The sequence below is a fragment of the Aotus nancymaae genome, unplaced genomic scaffold (genome assembly GCF_030222135.1).
Source record: "Aotus nancymaae isolate 86718 unplaced genomic scaffold, 86718_ANA_hifiasm-v0.15.2.pri h1tg000019l, whole genome shotgun sequence".
In the NCBI taxonomy this organism is placed as follows: Eukaryota; Metazoa; Chordata; class Mammalia; order Primates; family Aotidae; genus Aotus; species Aotus nancymaae.
In genome coordinates, this window is record NW_026988431.1 from 59091756 (window position 1) to 59114659 (window position 22904).

The 22904-nt window shown below is 36.2% G+C and overlaps 1 protein-coding gene and 1 non-coding gene across 2 annotated transcripts in view; both read left to right on the top strand.

Annotated features, from left to right (window-relative positions):
• The window catches only part of LOC105729971 (growth arrest-specific protein 6-like), a 643000-nt gene that overhangs the window by 324560 nt on the left and 295536 nt on the right, over positions 1-22904 (top strand). The gene's annotated exons all lie outside the window — the stretch shown is intronic.
• Positions 5077-5267, top strand: LOC135275993 (U2 spliceosomal RNA). The gene has a single exon (XR_010343569.1). It is a non-coding gene; the product is annotated as a U2 spliceosomal RNA (small nuclear RNA).

Sequence of the window (22904 nt, forward strand, 5' to 3'; positions counted from 1 at the left end):
GACCATCATTTAAAATAAAAATAGAGATTATTTTAATTGTTAATGAGTATAATAACTACATATGTTTTTTTTCTGTCAAACACATAGCAATCAGGTCCAATTGAAATTATTTCCATTAAACCTCACATAATGAACTTGCCTGTATTAATTACCTGAGGACAAGTCCATTTCTTACAAAATAAATATATTTGGCCAAGGCCTATAACCCCTATCTCCATTTTGTAATTATCTATGCATAGATAGTTAGCAAGGACTGAATTCATTGACTTAGTTTTTTTTTTTTTTTTTTTTTTTTTAAGGTACATTCTTATGCATTAGATAGCTATTTGTTCTGCTGGATAATTTCTGTTAATTAAAATTGATAATCCCAGAAAATGACACCCAGTACATTCATCTCTTGAGTCATTATTGCCTTCTCTAAGTTTTGGATAATAAGGTCATCTGCCTCCTTGAAATGCCTCATGACTCAGCTGTTCAGAGAGATTGTCCATCTAACTGCATGAGATAATGAGATTCCTGTACCATCTCATGGCAAAACGGAACATTCTTTGCTTAGAAATGCTATCTGGAGATGAAATTATACATCTAATATTTTATGACCTGCCATTTCTCATTCAGGGTTACTGTTTTGTTTTGTTTTTTTCTGTGTTATAGTCTAATCCTTCTTGTTAAGCAATGAAGCAGGTAACACTACCATTTGACCTTAATGTTTGACTGCCAAAAAGCTAACTGTTCATCAAATTTGTTTTTTAATTGTTATTCCCTGGGCCACTTACACATATGCATTGAAACAATTTATTTGTGTAAAGATTAATTGTGGTAATTTTATTGTCTTGGGATTAGATGAAGAGACCTTCAAAAACTCCTTTTGATGAAACAAGTAATAAAGTATAGAAACAACTAGTTCTGTGGTTGAATATTTGTATGTCTGTGCTAGAAGCTTTATATAAATCTGAAAACTTTTTATAGGTGTTTTCAGAGTGAATATATGCCAATACTTCAGGCACACTTACAAGCCCCTCTTGTCTTCAGTCTGGTTGGCTGAGCCCAACAGTTGTTTGATTTCTCCTGAAGGACCATCATGGTTTATTGGCTTAATGAAGCAAGTTGGAAAAAGTTTTGTGCAGAACCTTTTCTGTGCTCTGGGTGCTTTATAAAATTGCAGAGTATGTTTTAGTTTTAAGCAATTCCCAATGATGGGTTTATTTCCACTGTGGCAAAAAGGACCTGAGAGAATAACTATGAATATCTTGCACACATATACACATACACACACACATGCATGCACACTAGTTCCAACACCTCCCCTAGACCGTGTTGACTGCCTCGAAGGGAGTATCCTCCAATCTATAGTGAGCACAGTATTAATTTCCTTCTTTGGAAATTTGCCAGGATATCATGATCAACCTAATTGTGTGGAGCATGGTTTTGGAGTCTGCTGATTAACAGTTTATTATACAGGAGATCTCTAAAAGACAGATTTGTCCTTTATCATGCTGATTGTTTCTCAAAATGAAGATTTTCACAGGCAGACCATTAGTGCCATTCTAGTTTTCTTTATTAGTTCTGAATAATTCTAGTTTTCTTTATTAAAAAGTTTATAAAAGAAAATTTTAAAAACTTCATTTAGAGAAGAAAAATAAGAGAACAATGTTTGGGTCTGTTTAGTATTTAGAGAGATTAGAAGAGATGAATCCAGAAAATGTTCTTTTAGCAAACATAAATAGAAGTAGAATTCTGTCTTGTTTTGTTTTGTTTTTGAGATGGAGTTTCACTTTTGTCGCCCAGGCTGGAGTGCAGTGGTGCAATCTTGGCTCACTGCAACCTCCGTCTCCTGGGTTCAAGTGATTCTCCTGCCTCAGCCTCTCAAGTAGCTGGGATTACAGGCACCCACCACCATGCCAGCTAAGTTCTTTATTTTTGTTTTTATTTTTATTTTTAGTAGAGATGGGATTTCACCATGTTGGCCAGGCTGGGCTCAAGCTCCTGGCCTCAGGTGATCTGCCTGCCTCAGCCTCCCAAGTGCTGGGATTATAAGTATGAGCCACTGCACCCAGCCTGTCCTCTTTTTATGAGACAAAGTCTTTCTCTGTTGCCCACACTGGAGTGCTGTGGCAGGATCATAGCTCACTGTAGCCTTTAACTCCTATACTTAAGCAATACTGCTGCCTCAGCTTCTCGAGTTGCTCCGACTACAGACAAACACCACCGCACCCAACTAATTTGTTTAATTGTTTTGAAATATTGGGTCCTGCTGTGTTGTCCAGGCTGGTCTCAAACTTCTGAGCTTAGTGATTCTCCTGTCTCAGGCTCCTAAAGTGCTGGGATTATAGGCATGAACCCCTGTGCCTGGCCTGTCCTCTCTTATTGATGATTATGATTTAAAAACCCTGAGTCTTATGTTCTCATTTGAATTAAAAAAAAATACATTTAAAAGGATACTTTATTCCATTATTTTATAAGCTTTTATAGTGTATATAATTATAATCTGGTACTATGTAAGAGCCTCATATGTTCACTATTCCATGAAAAAGTGAATAAGGTCTCTAAGTCTACTTATGAAGTTTATGGAAACACTTAATTTGAATTACATAGCTAGGAACAAAATTAAAAGTGTGTTGTTAAAAGATAATTTTAAAATAAAATTGCAGTACATATAAATATATAATGGACATATTCCCAAGATTTGGACTCATTAATTAATGAGATAACTGCTAAGATGTTACATGAACTCAGAGATGAATATAAAGAAACATATAGATGAGCAGTAAGGAAAGCTGAAATGAATGTACAAATACACGCACAACTGCTGTGTCCACAAGGTCATAAAGAATTGCATTCCTCAGGACTCTGTCCATTTGCATTTCTACAGAGAGGAGTAATTTGCATTATTACCAGTTTTCTGCTATTTGCAGGGTTATAAAATAGCTCAAATGCAATGGAAGGCAGAGGTAACCAAGAAAGGCATACTAGACTGTACATCCAGCAGTGTTTTTGCACTTTTCAAAGCATTTCCCAGTTTTTTCTGGTAGCATTAATGCTGTTCACATTGCCGTCTTTCCACAAGCTTGTTCTTTAAGCAAAAGCCAGAAGTTTTGTTTGTTTGTTTGTGTTATTTTTTATGAGTAATATCTGAGAAAAATAATTTGGTTAGACTCCAACTAATAATTTAGGCTACCTATTAAGAACTATGATTCCAAGATGAATAGAATATGCTTTCTGCCATCTGAGACCATTTCTTATTTTGAGCAACAATGTCTAGTATGGTGTGTGCTATAAGGAATTTATAAAGTATTGAGTGAGTGTGGCAGAAGATGGCTTGAGAGGATTAGAAAGGGTGGCTTTTAGTGACTTCGTCACACATGAACAAAGACCTTTTCTTATCATCCACATCTGATTCTCCTCACAGTTGGAACTGAGGAGAAACTTTTCTCTCTATGAAAGAAAACTGGTTGAGTGTGCTGTGCTTCACCTTAATCATATGCATGAATTTTTTGTTTGTTTGTTTGTTTGTTTGTTTTGATACAAGGTCTCATTTTGTCATCGAGGCTGGAGTGCAATGGTATGATCATAACTTATTGCAGCTATGACCTCCTAGGCTCAGTTGATCTTCCTGCCTCAGCCTTCAGAGTAGCTGGGACTACAGTGTGTGACATCATGCCTGGCCAATTTTTGTATTTTTTTGTAGAGACAGGGTTTTGCCACGTTGCCCAGGCTGGTCTCAAAACCCTGGGCTCAAGCCATCCGTCCACCTCATCCTCCCAAAATGCTGGGATTACAGGCACCAGCCACTGTGCCTGGCCCATATACAGGAACTTTTAACAAAAACTTGAAGAGATCCCAAGTAGAGAATAGCCTAATTCAAAGTATCATGCTCTGGAGATATAGCAAAAAAACTATTACTGAAAAATGAATGAAATTTTTTAAAAAAAATTTTAGGGGTACAGGTGGAAAGCCCAGTTTGAAGAAAGCTACATGCAAACCTGGAGTCAGACAAGTCCAAGAGAAGACATTGAGTGTATCCTGAGTGAGTTTAGTAAAATTTAAGAGTTATTTAAAATAGATTTCAAGATGTTACTGTAATTGTTGATTTCATAAGAATATATTTTTCTTGCTTTACAGAGTTTAACCTTGCATGTTAATATCAAAGTTTATTATAGCAGACTTTTCTTTTAACCTTTTTTGAAATAAGATTTGAAAGTTTCCTTTGTTCATTTTTCTGAGCTCAAGGACTTACAAGGTAGGACATAAGTGAGTCCTGTCCTTCTCATCAGTAGGGGCAGATGTTTCCCCAAGAAATATTCTTAGTAATAATAATTACAATTTGAAAAAATCTCTGCTCTCTTAAGTGTGCTTTTGAGGAACACTTTTTCATTTTAAAGCATAAAGCATTGTCCTATTCACCAGAAATCAAATCTAATACAGGTCGGTAAAATGTCCTGTATACAGTTGTTTGGGATCTCTTTGTGTGGCATGTGATAAATTATCGAAATGAAATGAAGATAGCTGAAAAATTAATATTGCCTTTTGCTAAACTAGTGACAAACTTCAAAATGATGAATTATATGTACTAATTAATTTGTACTCTTGCTTTTTAAAAATTCTGCTGCTGTAGTCTGTTGATTATTGGTTGAGTGTTATATAGAGATTAGGTCTTATTTCTCATTCTGCTATTTCCTACCTTTGCAACTTTCTTCTTGATGAGAAGGGAGCATAACTTCTAAATAAGACTTTTTAAAAGCATTGAATTTTAAAATTTAAAGAGTAGGGTATATGATTAAAGAGGATAATTTTTGTAATCAGAGCTTTATTGAAAAGTTTAGTGTGTATGGGCACTGTAGATGTGGCTGTAGAATTTATGGACTCAGTTAAAAATTGTCACCGGATAAAAACGAAGTTGATCTATTCAAATAGATGAGATTTGCATCTACAGATATATTACCACCCAAAAACAGAGGTTGCATATATTGATGATGGACTCCTAGAATGACTCAGGCATCTTTTAAATCTCAGTAAAATGATTATGTTATCTTTCGGATACTATCTGAAATATCACCAATATAAGATTCCTCATCAATCACTTCTCAACCATTTGGCTAAGATCAAGTGTAGTATCTATCTTTATCAGTTTAATATCTGATGTCTCCTCTATCTGAGGACAGTATATTTAATGTATTTTTTGAACAGGGAGAAGAAATAGGAGCTTGCTCTGTCCCCTTCATGCCTAGACCTGGTATTTCAGGACCTCCAGAAACAATGCCTCCTCCCCTCCCCCATACATAAATTCTCACCAGTCTTGAGGGATGTTAAAGTAAGATGTGCTTGGACTGGCAGATAATAAGGGATATTAGAATTGAAGAAACTGTAAAGAAGTGATTTATCTTCAAATTGGGAAGGTACTCCTATCTAGTGGATCTAAGTGTTTGGCAACTAGGAAAGTATATTCTGTATTATAAAACTAACTTAATACTTGATTTTAAACTCTGGAGACATGCATTGGGTACCATGTTGCCTCTTGTTAATCATCTGTTTTTGGAAATATGGCTAAACTCTGTTATCTTTCCTCATCTTTGAAGTGAGGTTAATCACAGCACAGGATAGTTGTGAGTAATAAATAAAATCACCTCTCCTAGTGCCTGGCACACAATAAGTGCTTATTTATTGGCATTGCCTCTTGCTAAAATCTGGTTGGAATAATACATGAAACAATTTAGTTCCTTTGCCTTGATACTTTAATACATTCTCATCTGTTTCACCACAGTGGAGGAGTGCCACTTCATATCATATTGGTAACAGATACTTGTGTCAGCAGTTGCTGGATGATACTAGAAAGTCTAGGTGAAGTAGTGAAAAAATACAGAGATGAATAGTTTAAGAAAAGCCTCTTAACTGATTCTGATATTATTCCCTTTAATTAAATAATTGGCTTAACATAATTACAATCTTTTTTGAAGTATTTTGATGACAAGAAGAAGGCCTGTGAATGAAATACACAGTTTTTTGACTCTAGAATTATTAAAGTATAAATTGCAAAACTATAATTGTGGATTATAAACTAATCACTGATCATCTTCAGATGAGTGATTAAAGATTCAAACCTGTAGATCTGAAGACCCACAGCATCAAGGTGAAGTTGCCAGGGAAACTGATTTTTCTCTCACACTTCTTTATCTACATTTTTGTCCAGAAATGGGCTGTACTTTTCCCTCAGAAATCCTAGCTGTCCAATCAAGCAGCCATTTCAAGCCAGAGACAGTCTTGGACACACCACACAGTTTTGATGACTAAGTGACAGCCCATCAGTGGAACTAGAAGTCTTTTCTTGAAGGCTACATACCAGTTTCAAGCAAAAAGGGGAAAAGTTCAGTAAGAGAGGACAAACTAATAACTATGTTGTTCTTCTTGGGTGCATTGTATATGCTGAAAAGTTAATGCTGTTTTTAAAGTTAATTCATGATAATTGAACCGAAGTGCTCTGAAAGTGCTGTTAGTCTATTTATGAACCCGGTGCCCTCTTTGTCAATTCAGTAAAAGCACCGTTCAGTAAAAGAAAGGAGAGAGAGAGATGGCTGCATGGTGTGCACTTAGCCATATGTGCGTCCTTCCCCTGTAAAGTATCTGTTTTTCTAAGTGCTTTTTTTCTTTTAATCTGTCTACCTCATCGAGTCAGCAGGGCTGCTAGTCCCATTATCACTCCACTTTGAGGAATGGGAAGGGCTGATAAATGTATTTTAGTCATAATTCACCATAAATCACTTTTGTTGCTCTGAGGTGTAGGTCACCATTGCAAGTATAGATCAGCAAGAGGAGAACACGTGGGGTAAGTGAATTAAATAAATAAACTACCATTTGGATGATCACACTGACAAATATTTTAAACAAACATAATGGCCAGTCTTTGTTAGAATGTGGAATATATTAATCATTTTCTTGAGTGCTGTTGGGAGTGAGTCTTTCATGTAAAGCATCAACAATTCCATTTTATAATGACAAAAAGTTGGTAACACCTTTATCTTCAACAATAGCAAGTTAGTTGAAATCGAATTATGCTTTATTCAAATGATGGAATACTAAGTAGACACTTTTAAATGGTGATGTAAAATAATATTTAATTACATGGAAAACTATCTCCGATAAATTAAGTGGAAAAAGAGAATACAAGATCATATTATATATTTTGCTTTAAAAAAGTATTTCTCTATCTAGAATAAAAAGGATTACCAGGTTATGCATATGATATTTTTTGGTCATGAGATTTTAAATTTTTTGGTCATGAGATTTTAAATTTTCTTTTTTCTCTCAATTTTCTTTGCAAAACAAGAACTATATGATATTGTAATAAATTTATAAGAAAATTATTAATTTAAAAATATGTGCATGTCAAAGAAATGCTTGTGAACAAAAAGAAATTAGAAAGTAGAAGACGCTTATTTCAGTATTTCTAATTAATTGCCCAACTATACTACATTGTTCCTGAAAACTGAACCTTCCAGAATCCTCTGAAAGTAATACCGTAAAGAAAGAAACATATAGTTACCATGAGCATGCTGCTGTGAAAAAGATACAGAAATATTAGCAATCTATAAAGGCTTAAAAAAAAGTGAATCCATGATGGCCTCTTATTCTGAAAATGAAATCAGGCAGTATTTATTTGAAAGTAATAAATGAGAGTGTATTTTTGTATGTAAAACTGTGTTTTAAAATGTTTGTAATATAAAATGCGTATAATATAAAATATTTCATGTACTAACTGAAAATCGCAGAAACAATTACAACATTAGCTTGTGAGGGGAATTTGAAAGTTCCAGATGCTAGAATTGGCTGAGGTTCTTTGCAGCACCATCCATATAAAAGTGGATAGTCTGAGGGGCTTACGCTGGTGCTAATGGCAGGAGCAGGGAGTCAGGTAAATAGCAGGGAGTCTATTTACCTGTTGGCCTGTGTAACCTCTTTGGGCCTTGATTTTCTAATCTTCAAATGGGAGAAAATAATACATACCTATTAAAGTTGTTAAATAAAAAGCATATTTAAAGTGCCTAGGAAAATGCTTGCCAAATAGCAGTGATTCAATGAATATTAGCTCTGTACTTGAATTTGGAGTCTCCCTTGGTGATTGAAATTTAATTACTAAAAAGGCTAATGGCTTTAAAAGTAGCCATTTTAGAAAGTGAATTCACAGCAGGGAGAAAAACTCAAGCAGTTATTCCTTCACAGGACTTCATGAACAGGTCTTGGGATAATTTATTCAATTTAAAACCAAAGGGCTATGGAACAGTGAGTTTTCAAATTTCTATCATTTGTTTGGGTTCATATTTGACTTTGATAAGTTCACAAATGCAGATGCTTTTAGCTACAAAACAAGTTGGAGTTTCATCACAGAAACTTCATATTCAGTAGATTAACTTGATTGGCAGCCATTCTAAGGGAGATATTCAGAAACAGAATAACAAGTCTGTGGCAATTTAAGACTGAACTACTGAATGAGGAAATTAGGAAGGAATTTCGTCATGACATCTATTAGACTTCCATTATCATTGTCTCAAGAAAAAAAAATTATGGCTCTTTACGAGAGAATAATTGTTGTAGAGGAAAGAAAGTGCTAAAACAGTTTTATGAAATTACATTTTGAGGTGTTGTACAAAATAGTACTCTTTCTGAAATGTAATTTGCCTTTAAACTGTTCGGAAGAGTCTGAATGGTGATTGTATCCTGAGTTTTTATCCAAAAGTTCAGTGACAGGGCAGCATCTGGGCTTAGTTCTATCTCTCCTGGCACATCCTGAGTGACTAAGACATAGATGTGAAAGCCCTTTCTGGGGTCACAGGGATCCAGTGATTTCATTCAACTTACAAAAGCAGAATCCTATTGGCATCCAGTCTTACTTCTTTGAGTTTATTTTGTTTTTAAATCATTGCAGCCTAGATTTCCTTTTACCTATTTGTAAGTCACACTAATTCTGAAATGATCATTTCACTAGGTACAGCAAAAATATTCCCCAAAGCTTTCAGCCTAAAACAAAACAGTTCTCTGATTGTAAAAAAGCTTCAAACTTCTGAATTTGGTTGAGGAAAAGAGCACTCGGCAGTATCTTTTCAGGCTTGTAAAGCACATATAAATGGATGGTATTGGACATATGGAATTGTTCATTTTGCAAGAATACTTACTATCAGATATTCTTAAATAACAGGATGTAGAACACATGCTTAATTGGCTCAATTGTCTATGGATAACTGTGTCAATGCTCAACTTTTCTTTCAGTTTCCAGTTTCGGGTGCCATATAATGCTTGTATATTCTACTTTAATACGATTATCTAGCCCACTAAAAACTTGCCATAGTGCATCGAAATATTTCTTCTCAGCAACACTACACTTAAAGCTGCAGCCGAACCTTAAACTACAATTTTTTGGGCTCTATTTTGTAAACATACTCTACAATTTTATTCAATCATGAACACATTTTCTCAATGCTTTTATTTGATAAAAAACAGCCTTTAATATTACACATAATAGTGTTAATAATTCTTACGGTCATCTATGTATTGAATGACTGTTTTAGGTGTCACTATGTCAAAAGTAGGAAGAGGTGCTAACCGTAGTGAACTAGAAAATGTGCGCCTGCCACTCAGCTCCCGAGGAATGGTGCAATGCAGCAACGGGGGCCTAAAGCGTGCATATACATTTGTTTCCCATTTCTGCCATAATAAATTTCCACAACCTTGGTGGCTACACAGAACACCAGTTTATGATCTCATAGTTCTCACATGTGAGAAGTCTGAAATGGGTCTCAGTGGGCTGAAGCCAAGCTGTTGGCAGGGTCACATTCTTCCTGGAGGCTCTGAGGGAAAATCATTTCCTTATCTTTTACATCTTCTAGAGGCTGTCCACATTCCTTGGCTCCTGTACCCCTTCCATCTTCTAAGGCAAACAGGGTGTACCTAGTCTTTTACCCTGCACCACCCTGACACTGATTCTTCTGCCTCCATCTTCCACATTAAATTACCCTTGTGGTATTACGTTGGGCCTACCTGAGTAATCCAGGATAACCTCGTTATTTTAAGGTCAATTTATTACCAACCTCAGTTCCTCTTTGCCATGCACATTAGTGTTTTCTAAAGGAGCAGAACCAATAGGGTATGTGTAAATCTATATCAGAAGAGATTTGTTATAGGAATTATCTTGCTTGGTTATGGAGACTGAGAAATTCTCTTGTTTGCAAACTGGCGAACCAGTAAATCCAGGGGTGTTATTCAGTCCAAGTATGAAAGCCTCAGAATCAGGAGCTGATGGTGTAAATACTGTCCCAAGTCTGAAAGTCCAAGAGGCAGGAGCACTGATGCTCAGGAGAAAGAGAAAATGGATGTCCCAGCTCAAACAAAGAGAGGGAACATGCCCTTTCTCCACCTTTTTTGTTCTAGTCAGGCCCTCGGTGTGTTGGATGATGCCCGTCAACACCGGTGACAGCAATCTTCTTTATTTAGGCCACTGATTAACATGCTGTCTTGCAAGAGAACCCTCACAGACACACCCAGAAATAATGTTTTACCAGCTGAATATCCCTTATCTCAGTCAAGCTGACACATACAATTTACCATAATGCCATGTGACTACCATATTCACAGGTTCTGAACATTAGGATGTGGATGTTTTAAGTATTTAAGGCAGTTATTCTGCCTATCATAGAATGAATTTCTGTTTTCTGGAGAAACTGGAATATATTTTAGGTGAAATCTCTGGATATTTAAATGCTTAACTTTATGAGATACATAGTGTCTCCGTGGATCTGCTTTGGCCTCTAGGCTGCCTGTTTATAGCCACTGGTACATTGCATGCCTGATTCTATGCAGAGCATTTGTGTCTTCTCACTTACAGTTTTTAAATAGAATTGAGGAAGTAAACATTTAAAAATATCCATAAAACAATATTTTAACAACACACTATAAGAAACACAATATGGGACTTTGGGAATGATCCTTGTAGGGTGAAGCAAGATAGGTCCTGAAAAAATATGTTGGATTTGGACAAGCAAAAAGGAATGTGAAAGACATGTAAAAAATATGGTGGTTAAGTGAAACAAGACTCTTAGGAGCAAGGATGAGAAAGACCATTGGGATGTCAAAAGGCTGGTCTTACTGGGTTAAGATGAATCAAATTGATGATCATTTATTTGAAAAAATGGACCAAGTACTACAGTTTTCATCATTTCTGGGGGAGTTTGGCTTTATTTTGTGAAGCAACAAATTTTTGTGGTAAGTTCTTGAGCCAGAGAAATATTGGATATAAGATTAGATAAGAATTATCACAACAGGGATGAAAGCACAAAGACCAGAAAGATGACTGTTTTGTTCTCCAGGTGTGCAATAATGAGAAAACTAGACTAGGGTTTTCAAGGTGGGTTGAAAAAAATCTGGAAAGACATTTCAAAGAAAGAATCAGCAAGACATGGTGAGTGACTGGCTGTGAGGAGTTAATGAGAAAAAAATATAATAAAAGTTCAGATACGGGTCTAGGAGCACAGAGAAATCATTGGTTGAGGTATATAGATTTGGGTGATTAACACCATTGAATTACATGCATTTTTTTTTTTTTCTAACAGAAAAGTGCTTGGGGCCAAGAACCAAGCTTTACGAGATGCCTACATTAGATTAATGGAAAAAGGGGGAGAGAAGAAAAGGGAAAGGAAGAGTGGAAGCATCTTAACACAGCATCCCAACACCCAAAAGAGGGGGAGGTTTTAGGGCAGAAAAAGAAGGACTCCATGATAACAAATACATGTTTTTGCAGTGTGAAAATTGCTTGACTGATATGGAAATAGAGAAGGATAAAGAAAACTTGTACAAAAGAGTTTGTGTTGGAATTCGAGGCAGAATTGAAATGTTATTTAAGGGAAAAAAAGATGAATTTCATGATTTTTCAGGCTTGAAATGCCTGAAAGATAGAAATAAAGGGTAGTGGAATGATGAAAAGCAGAGTTCCTGAAGATGGAGTAGAGTAGACAACTTTGAAGTGCCTCTCAGGTCACAGTTTCATCAGTGAGATGTGCTCATTTTACTCAGTTAAGCCATTGAACCTCTTTTCTGCTTTATGACAATGATCTGTTGACTACAACAGGTTTTCATACTCTGTTGACTACAACAGATTCTGACTGGCCTGACTTAAGCTGAGCCAATCAGAATCTCTTTCCTAGGAATTTCTTACTGGGCTTGAGAAATTTATAATTTACTTCTGTGGATGACATAAAATGAAGCCATATGAACTCAGGCTCTGAAAGCACTATGTGTATGCCCATCACAGCAATTAGAATAGGGGGAGAGAGAAAAAGCAAGAGGGGCAGAAAGAAATCAGGGGCTGGCAGATAGCAAAGGACAGAAAGAGGCAGACATTGCCTACATTCCTCTGGCTCAGGAGGAGCTCCTTCTGAGGTTTCTCCCTTCTACTAGACTTCTATCATTATCCCATTGTCTTTTCTGTATATCTCCTGCTTTGATTAAACAGGTTGAATTGATTCTCTTATTTTTAACCAAAAGAGGAATAAGCATTGGGAAAAGTTAAATCCAGAACACTGGCTGATATTTTGAGGACACCTCTTCCTCAATAAGAACACAGTGGAGAGAGATTGGTACAATGAATGATCTGGAAAACCAGAAAACCCAAAGCGGTACTTTGGAAGGCTCATGTTCTTCACCCTGTGATTAGTGCAAGCCTCAGTGTAGAGGATGCTACTTCTGAGAATCTCTCCTTAAACCACTACTTTGGCTGAAGTGCCCTTTCAGTATGTTCCCTCTGACATACTGCTGTGGATATTCCTATCACAGCATTTATTATACTATATTTAAATTGTTGGTGAACTTATCTGGAGCAGACTCTAGACTTTAAGCTGTATAAAGTCAAGGATTATGTATAGTTGTTGAAATAATAATTCATATCTTCCCAGTGGAGACCAATACTTGTTGTAAGCAAAGCCTCATTAAGTTAAAATAGCTCTTCCCTGAAAAGATTAGAGTAGAAATTTAGAGTTGATCCTTGCAACGTCGTAAGAATGTGCCTAAAGATTGTAAATATGTTGTTTAATCTGTTAGTACAATGATGAAGTGTTTAAAGATGTATTTAGAGATTTATTTTGGGAAGTTGATGATTATGAAAAATAATTACTTTCAGAAGCTATCTAAAAATGTTATTACATGATCATGTTAGGGGTTTAGGTCTAAGTATAAATATGGAAGGCAAGGAAAAAGATGTAAGTTTCCTGATGATTTGTGATTGCTTTAGCAGAAATATTTTTAATAAGGCGTGTAAGGTACAGTTAGGGGATGTATGATAATCAAATCGAGGGAAGGAACATAGCCATCTCATAAAATAAAACGGGCACTTGACTAGCCTACACTAGTAGTTTCTAGCTCTCGTAAGCTTTAGATCAAGCAGGTCTCCAAGCCCATTGATACCACAAGAAATACTCACTTCTTTTGATGGTCTCAAAGTAAAGAAATAAGCATGTAGCTCTTCACAGTAAGGCCAGAGGCTTTTGATAGTAAGAAGAATGTGTAATAGTGATGTTACTATGCACATAGTTCAAGTATACTATGACTTTTTTGGATTAAACAGTAAAAGAAATGGCAAACTTAACCATTTTTCCAAGGCTTGACTATATACTAGACACTATGCTATAGGCCTTAGACAAAGTTTTCATCTCATTAGAACTAATTTTAGTGGAATTGACTTTTAAGTGTTTGAAAATAATTTTGAAGATGTAGAGTTTTGGCTCCTTAAAATAAGAACACATTTATTCATTTGCACCCATATCGTGCTTTATCTTTAACCTACACAGAAATGCAGCCAATACGTAACAGGGAGGACACCAGGTCATTTATGTCAGTGTTGACAGGTGTCAGATTGCAGTCCTTCTTGGTCTTCCTGCACACACTCGAGCTATCTGAATCAATTCTTTTTTCTCATTGGAACCCATTCCATCATCTTCTGAACATATTGATCTTCAGTCATGCACATACTCATCATCCTCTTCATGGTGTTTCTGCCTGCAGGCCTCTCCTTCTCATTATCTCTATATTGGTGACTCTGTCCTCACAGCTGATACCAATCATGCTTCTTACAAGTACATTTCAAAGGCATGGAGTCTCTAGTGTTTCACTCAGGAAAATAACACTGGTTTCTCTCCTTTGTACTGCAGTATACCTACATTCACTTGGCTTATTTAATTTGACTGCTATTCAAAATTTAAAAAAAAACTTTTATAAAATTTCATTTTCAACTCCTCCACACATTCCCTTTTCACATTATACACAAGTGGAAAGAGAAGAGTTTCATGTAAAGAACACAGAGAACAGTTGTAGCACATAAAAAAGAAAGAATCAATATTAATCATGACCTGCAGTCATACTACCTTTGGCTGTGATCGTCTCAGAGCTCCTGAGAGGGGCTCAGCTGGCTGCATTTTTTAAAAGAGAACCCTGTGGGAGAGCCAAGAGGTGATCAGAAACACTTCTGGGGATTCTGCTTGTGACACTTCATGCTGGCAATTCTGCAACACAGCCTTTCTTGAGAGATTATGTATGCTTACTGGAATGCTAGTAGAAATTCTCACAAGATTGTTACTAGTCTATGGTGATCAGGGTAGATCGACTCCACCTCACCTATTGGGTAGATTCTTTACAACATTGGGTCTAACTAGATTCAAGAAAAAAAAATGGCAGCAACAGCAGTGAAAACTGACTGAAATGTTATGATGTAGCTGCTATGCAGCCTGCTTCGTCTCATTAAATCCTCAAAAATGTAAATTAGCTTCTATCTGCAAATTATAGGTGAGGAAGTTGTGGCTTAGAAAATTACGAATCATACTTCATCAATTTTGAGATGCACATTTTCACATTTTAACATCTCTGAAATTGGACTGCTTCTTAATATTGATGTATCTCATGAAGATAACTGGCAGTTTCATTTTATTTTTCTGAGTGGCAGAAAAAATACTAGTGTATCTTAAATTCAATAATAGTCTAAGTTTTACAAAACAGGGTATCTTGTCCAAAGTCACCCAATTAGTATGTGGCACAACAGACTGGGAATCCCATGCTATGTTATCAAATGTTACAGTTCCAAGAAAGGGAAACTAGAGACTAGGTGGAGGTGCCCCAGCTCATTAGAAGCAGTACGTTCTTGTTGAAGTTGTGACAGTCTTTCCACTGGATGAGATGGCACTGATAAAGGATTTCTAAAGACCTTTCCTATTCTGGCCCCGGTTTTTAGGGAAAGCAATTATGCAGGCTACAGGGAGCTATCTCAGTGGCTGGAGGGAGAGAATAACCTTGGAAATTTCTTTCAGTTTCAGTCTTTCTGATTCTCATATTTGCTCTGAAGATAAACAGAGGAACTTTGAGTCTCTTTGCATTCTCTTTGTTTTTAGAATCTTGTACTCTCTGAACTTTTTCTACACTGTCTGCTACAGTCCTTAGCAGTCCTTGAATATGCAGGTTATCCTCCCAGGATTTATAACCTAATTAATCAATGACAAGGGCAGACATCTCTTTGCTTAGGGACAGATAGTTTTCTGTTACATATTAGGAAATGTGTCTCAGAAGGCATTTATCTTTCTTTACTTGCCATTCATATTGAGGAGTAAGAGTGAGAAAAGCAATAAATGTTTTTCCCTCCTCTGTTTCGTCATCCTTTGTATGGCTCATCATGGTTTGCTGCCTCCTGTTTTAGTAGCACCTCAGAACGCCTGCCAGTCTGTTTTAGAGACAGTTTATTGACTATGATACTGAGAAACTCGCAACTTATGTTTCTCAACTTTTTTCCTGCTGTATTTGCCTTTCCAAATTAATACCACCAGTGACAACCATTCAAAAAGTGGGAACTTGTCAAGAGAGCTGGGGAAAAAAATAATGTAATCCAGACTTCCGTGATATAATATTAATGAAATATTTTGGTATACTCAAACCTCAATTTAACACTGTCTTGGTAAGTGAAACTGTCTTGTAACGAGTATTCTTAAGTCACAGAAACTCTGGAAATGTTTCCAAAGATAATAAAAGTTCCCTAACACCAAACTTCATCTTGGGACAAAATGTATATATAATTCCAAATACTTCATACTCTTTCTTTCGAGGCTCAATCTCACTTCAGCTGTGACCTCAAAGTTCTTTTTGTCCTTTGATATAGGTAAATGTGAATCTCAGGAATCTTCATATATATAACAGGGTAATTTGTCATAACATGGATAGTCTTAAAACCAGAAATTAGATACCAAAGTCTAGTACTCTTATAACAGCTTTTTTAATCACAGAATTTTTTTATGATTTGCAAATTGTTTTACACTTACGTTTTCCTGGGATTTTTGTTTATCTTGCCTACAAAAAGATAAAGGTCAGATTTCCATTTGAAAGGAGTCTGTAAGTTTCTGAACAACAGAAGTTATTTCTTGATCCATTTTTCTCCTGCCCGATTTGTACTTTCTCATCACTTCTTTGCCATCCAGTTAATGCACATCCAGTGTTGAGAAATGTGATTGAGCAATTAGTCCAATTTTGTGCAATTATTTAACACCTCACACATATGTAATTGAAACAAAATGCTGCATGTGGACTTGTCTGAGTGGGTGCTTCAGTAATTTCTCACAGAGTCAGTGAGAGCCTCATTCCTTCAGAAACAAAGATCACTAGGCTCATCCAAGTAATTTGTAAGACTAAGTGAAAAAAGTGTAAGCCTACACTCGAAGGTGAGAAAGTCAGTCTCCTTTTCCCATAGTTAATGGACATGTGACTTCTAAGGGGTGGACAAGAGTTGACTGCTGGTTGCATCACGGAACTGCCAGGCCACCTGATCAGCCTTCCTGTGCCCCCTCCCAGGGTTCCCCTTCTTCACCATACCTAGACGCTGACACCCTGTGTCTAGGGTAGTGGGCTGGAAGTGGGGCTGGGAGGAAGAGGAAGGAATTCCTCTACGGGAGGCAGTACATGTTGTGTGCCAGAACTCAAAGCTTCTGTTGCATACATATTCCATTGGCACACTGGACTCGATTCAATTTCAAGATGAACACGTAGGAGAATATTAAGCCCATTTGCTACTGCACTGCTTGCAAGCCCACAAAGCCAGCCCTAAAGATAACCACTATTTCTGTTGTGAATCACATACTTCAACTACTGTATTTTTGCTTAATGTTTCAAATACTTATTTACCAACATTTCAGCCCACTAGATTATAATCTATGGAGCAGTGTGATAAAATGAGTGATATCTTTATTGGAATTTCTGTTATATTTTTGTAACTGCTGTTCTGCAAATAATATGCTTATTAATTATACAAGCACAGCAAACAAAAATATGTGACTCAAGGAATATGACTTAAACTGGATTTTCTAGTTTATTTAAATCAAGAATGGTATAATTGCATGTACCATTTGGAAATATCTGCTTGAATATTATGCTACTTTTCAGGTTTGATGGCAGAGAAAGAGAATAAGGAAGTTGATTATTGTCTTCTGAGAGTGGCCTTGTGCTAACTGAGTGCCGTTCAACCCTTACTGTATGTAGGTGGCAATCACAATCATTTTGGAATGATTTTAAAATGGAAACCATCATTCTCAGCAAACTGACACAAGAACACAAAACCAAACATCGCATGTTCTCACTCATAGACGGGTGTTGAACAATGGGAACACATGGACACAGGGAGGGGAGCACTATACACTGGGGTCTGTTGGGGGGAAGTGGGGGGACAACGGGGGGTGGGGAGTTGGGGAGAGATAGCATGGGGAGAAATGCCACATATAGGTGAAGGGGAGGAAGGCAGCAAATCACACTGCCACGTATGCACCTATGCAACAGTCTTGCATGTTTTTCACATGTACCCCAAAACCTAAAATGCAATAAAAAAAAAATATGATGCATAGGCCCCTTACTCAGAGATTTTGATTTAATTGACATGTAGGTGAGGGCATGGTCACTAATGCTTTTCAAATGCTCATGGGGGAGAGGGGAATGAGGGGAGGGGTTGAGGCTGGTATCAGTTTAGGTAGTTAACTGGAGTGTCTACACATGGCCTATCCATGGGGCTTGGCCTTCTCAGAGCCCTGCAGTGGCTTCTGAGAAACAGTCTCTCAAGAGCAAATATTGCAAGAGGTCCAGGGTAGAAGCTGCAAGGCTTCCTGTGACCTGGCTTTAGAACTCCCAAAACATTCTGTCTGTCACATTCTATTTGTCAAGGGAGTCACTAAGGCCAAGCCTGATATGTCAAGAGAAAAATTAAGTTCCACCTCTTGTTGGTGGAGTGTCAAGATCATATTAGAGAAAAGCATATGGGATGTAAAATATTGTTGCAGTTATTGTTGAAAAATACAATCTGCCATGAAGTGTTATAGCCCTTTAACATCTTTTTAGGCAGAACTACAGTATGAAGGGGAAAAAGTGAAGGAAATACCTCAAGATGTGGTTTGTTCTCATTATGCTTGAATTCACTAGTTAGGCTTTTAAGTTACCAGCCTGTGATTTCTAACTCTGATTGTAAAAAGTCTATTCGTTAAATTTTTGTGTGTGTGATAGTAAAGTTACATTGCTGAGTTTTAAAAAATGAGAGCAGTGCTAAATTAAATAGCAAAATCTCTTTATGCTGCTATATTTTCCTTCCCAGCTCTACTTCAATAAAGGTAATATATAAAATCTAGGACACGGAAGGATAGCTAATTCAACTCCCTAACGTTATGTTTGTATATTCAAAAAGATGGAACACTGAAAAGGCTTTTATCAAATCTTATCTTGGCTTGACCTCTTGGTAATTACCATATGAATTAGGGTATTCATTAATTCTTTGTTGAACTTGATTGATTCCAGCCACCAGATTTATTTAGTAAAAGGTATTCAACCACCCCTGTTTGGCTTCATGTCCTTCCTAGGCATAGTAATTTTCTGGAACTTTGCAGAGGAAGACACATTTTGGTTCAGTCTTTAGAATCACAGTAGAATCATTGTTTTGATGTTACGTGTTTACTCAAAGTTAGAAAGCAGTAACATAAAGTTTTCTCATTGAGCATATTTATAATATCTATTGAGAAACATAAACTTATTTAGGATACCTAAAATGAGTGTACAGTACATATAATAGGCAGATATTTTATGTAACTCTAAGGAGTATTCATCTTTGGTGAGCGTGCACTCAGCAGTACTAAATGAGAGATACAGAAGCATCTGTGCCTTCGTTTTATTATACAGAAATTTACACTTATCTCACATTTTCTTTCCAAGAACTATGAGCTATAATTAGTAGTGGAATCCTTGGCACAGATCACTAGGCCAGTCTTGAAGTATAAGTTGGCACATTCATTTCAGTGGCAAAGATTCAGCCATAAGGAAGAATCATGAAATTATGTGTATTTGAAAGCAGTCGGAGTTACTGATGCAGAGCAGAGGTGTTAATTTCTCACTATTTTGAACATGTTTTTTCCTAAGAGGGTCTCCTCATACATTGCCACATGATATTAATATTTTTATTTGCCTTTTTAAAAAGAAACAATCATCAGCACTCCTCAGTTTCCCTTCATCTTGACATCTCTTTGACTTTTATAAATGCAAGGATGAACACCTTTCTACTCCACGCTTTTCAGCGTGCTCCTAAGTGAAGGACCACCTCCTTCAATACGACTCAGAGTACTTACAAAAAGAGTAGGTTCTTAGAGCTTCTCTTTGACTATAGAATCAGTAAAACACCCACAAATCCGCATTTCAACAAGTTTCCCAGGTGATTCTCACAAGAAATTTTGAGACTCGCTGCCACAGAGTCTTGCTGCCTTACATGCAGTCTTAGGACCAGTAGGTTGGACATCCTTCGGGAGCTTGTTAGAAATGCAGAATCTCAGGCCCCACTCTACCAACTGGATCAGAATCTGCATTTTAACAAAACGCCCCGGTGATTGATGTGCACCTAATGTATGAGACATGCTGATGTAGAGAGAAAGTCAAGTCCAAATTCCTAAGCCATGTCAAACATGGCTCAATATGGTATTTACAACCTATGTTTCCAGCTCCTTCTTCTGCCCCGACGTGGGGAGCGTTCTACTTGAACCATCCTCACTATGAAGATAAGCCTTTTAAAACTGCAGATATGCTACCAATTTTGAGCTACAAAATAGGTATTTCCTATGGCTGAATGTAAATATGTCTGGTTCATTTTATTAAGAGTTATTATTTCATGATTTCTTGCCTTTGGACATGTTGAATTGCTACAATGACCTCTTTCCTCACTTAGTGAATTGCCATTCATTCTTGAAGACAAACCTTCTATAAAGCTTGCTTGACATGTGTACATCTGAGATCCTGAAGACTTCTTAATGTAACTATTATGCATATATAGGGTGCTTAATTAATATTTCTTAAATGAATGAGTAAATAAATGAATGAATCTTTCATACTGTCTTAACTGTATTCTCTGACACAACAAATCTACTAATAAAGATGGAAACTTTTATTATGATTTGCCTTATAATAATACTAAAAGAAAACAGAATAAAAATGTTTTCTAAATTTTAATATAAATAAAAGTGATATTTAAGTTCACTTGCATCGCGCAAAATGTATGTTCCTACATTGCAGCTAATTATGGTCTTAGTTAACAAAATGATGTCTTTAAGGGAAATGTCCATTTTTCTGAAGTTTGAAGCCTACAGTATATTCTTTTTATGAAGTATCAGCTCTTCTTAAGATGATAATAGGCATCCCTACATTTACTGATTTTGTAACTGTATTATGTTGCTGCTTCTACTGATATGGGAGAGGGCTGGCAGGTCACTCCTGATTTTATTCCAGAAGAAATCGGAAACTAGAGAACAGCTTTACATCTCAAGTTTTTCTGCTGTGATAGAACTATGACAAAGACCACAGCTTGGCTAGGCTTCAGTTTGGCTAGGGAATGCATACTTCACATATGCTCTTTGACTTTGGCAGTGTTATCTCCTAGGATTTTCCTTTTAGATGGCAGGGTTTGTTTTTTTTTTTTTCACATGAATATATTCTTCATGAAAATGAGATCTTAATAAAACTTTAACTCCAGTACTACAAAATCACACATATACTATATTTAAGGAAAAAAAATCAGAGGTTTTCACTATATACCAAATACTAACAGATAAATTTAGCCAAATTACTTGGCCACAGAATATCTGAACAATTCAGATTACCCACTTCAATAAATAAAAACTCCTTTTATTATTTTTTCTGCTTACAAAAGTAATGTTTGTTTTTTATATAAACTATAAATCCATCAGTGATACAGGAGAAAGTTCAAGTCCATAGTAGTGATCGTTGTTAATATTTTAGCATGCATTCTTTCAGATTTACTTTTCTGTAAATACTGTGATATATGTGTTAAGATCTATATAAACAGCTAGTACTAACATGCACTGGAGGGCAGCTACGTATTTCCAGAATAGAAACTACGAAGCAGTTTTGATCAATGGTCATGCTATATCTTGGCCATAACATACATACTCCTTAAGGCAGGGAATGTACTATTTTTCCTCTTTGTGTTTTACATGCATAAAACTGTCAAATATTTTATTAATATATGCTGTGAGCAGTAAAATATTAGAAATCAATGTAGTATTAAATGAAATGCTTCCTCCAGAGTTTCATTTGCTTCTGTTATCTTTTTCTGAAATATTAAAAAGTTTTAATATTTATCCTTTTTCATGAACAAATGATTTTTTTACCCTTTTTGAAAAATTATTATTAAATAGTTATTTTTTCTCGCCTATTAGGGAAGAAAAGTTCTAAATTGAGAACACTAATGCTCTCGTGTTCCTTCAGCAATATTGTTTCTAATGAAAGAAATAGAAACTAATGTCAGTTTGTAGTGGGCTTTATTAAGCAAGAAACTGTCAGTCTTTTTTCACTCTCATATTTTGAATTCTTTTATCCTTGAGAATGTCTTAACTTATTCACCTTTAGGTGTTTTCCAATATTTATGAGTTTATATTCTGGTTGTTTAGTTTGTTTCATGATTTTAAGTTACAACAAGTAAAAATTCCCAATCTTCATTTCCTTTTCCAAGATATATGTGACTTACAGAAAATCTAGTAAACTAACTTATAAATACAGCCAAACACACACACACACACACACACACACACACACACACACTCTCTCTCTCTCTCTCTCTCTCTCTCTCTCTCTCTTCAAGTACAGGGTCAAGGCTTAAATATCACAATTGATTAAACTTAATGAGGATAAGGCATTTGAGACACTTGAATGGAGGATGCTATTCATAGTTCCAATGCTTATATGATCTTTAGGAAAGGGAGACCCAAATGCCCTTTATCTGTGAAATTCTCTAAAGAAGGGGAAAATCAAGTTATTATCCTAGTATGTTACTGTCCTTTAAGATGAGCCCTAGAAAGGACTGTTCATATTAATTACCCTGGAAAACTTTTGAAATGCTATTCATCAGTAGATTTGGACTAGATTTAAGGCTTGGATCAAGGTCAGGGATAAAATTACTTTGCTCAGCAAGAATATGACCTTTGTGACTGGAGTTTGAAAAGACATACACTAAGTATTTTTCCTTGAGATTCTTTGTGTTTTTATTTCCTTCTATCTGTTTAAGAAACTAAAATGGAAACTATTTTACCTGCTTTCTAGGACTTTATACTTTATATTCGGAAGTGTCAGAGGCAAAGTTCATCTGTCTTTATATGTACACTTTACGTCTTAGTGGCTCAATTTATGAGAATATGAATGACAATCCTAATTCAATGGATTTCTTGACAACAACAGTAAATTCTGACTCTGTTTAGTTCTACTGGGGTTCATATTTTTGCAGCTATGTTGGGCCTTTGCTCAATAGTAATTATGTCCCTTGCAATCTTTGTGTAATCTGGGGATCGGAAGCGAGAGCACCCCAACACAAG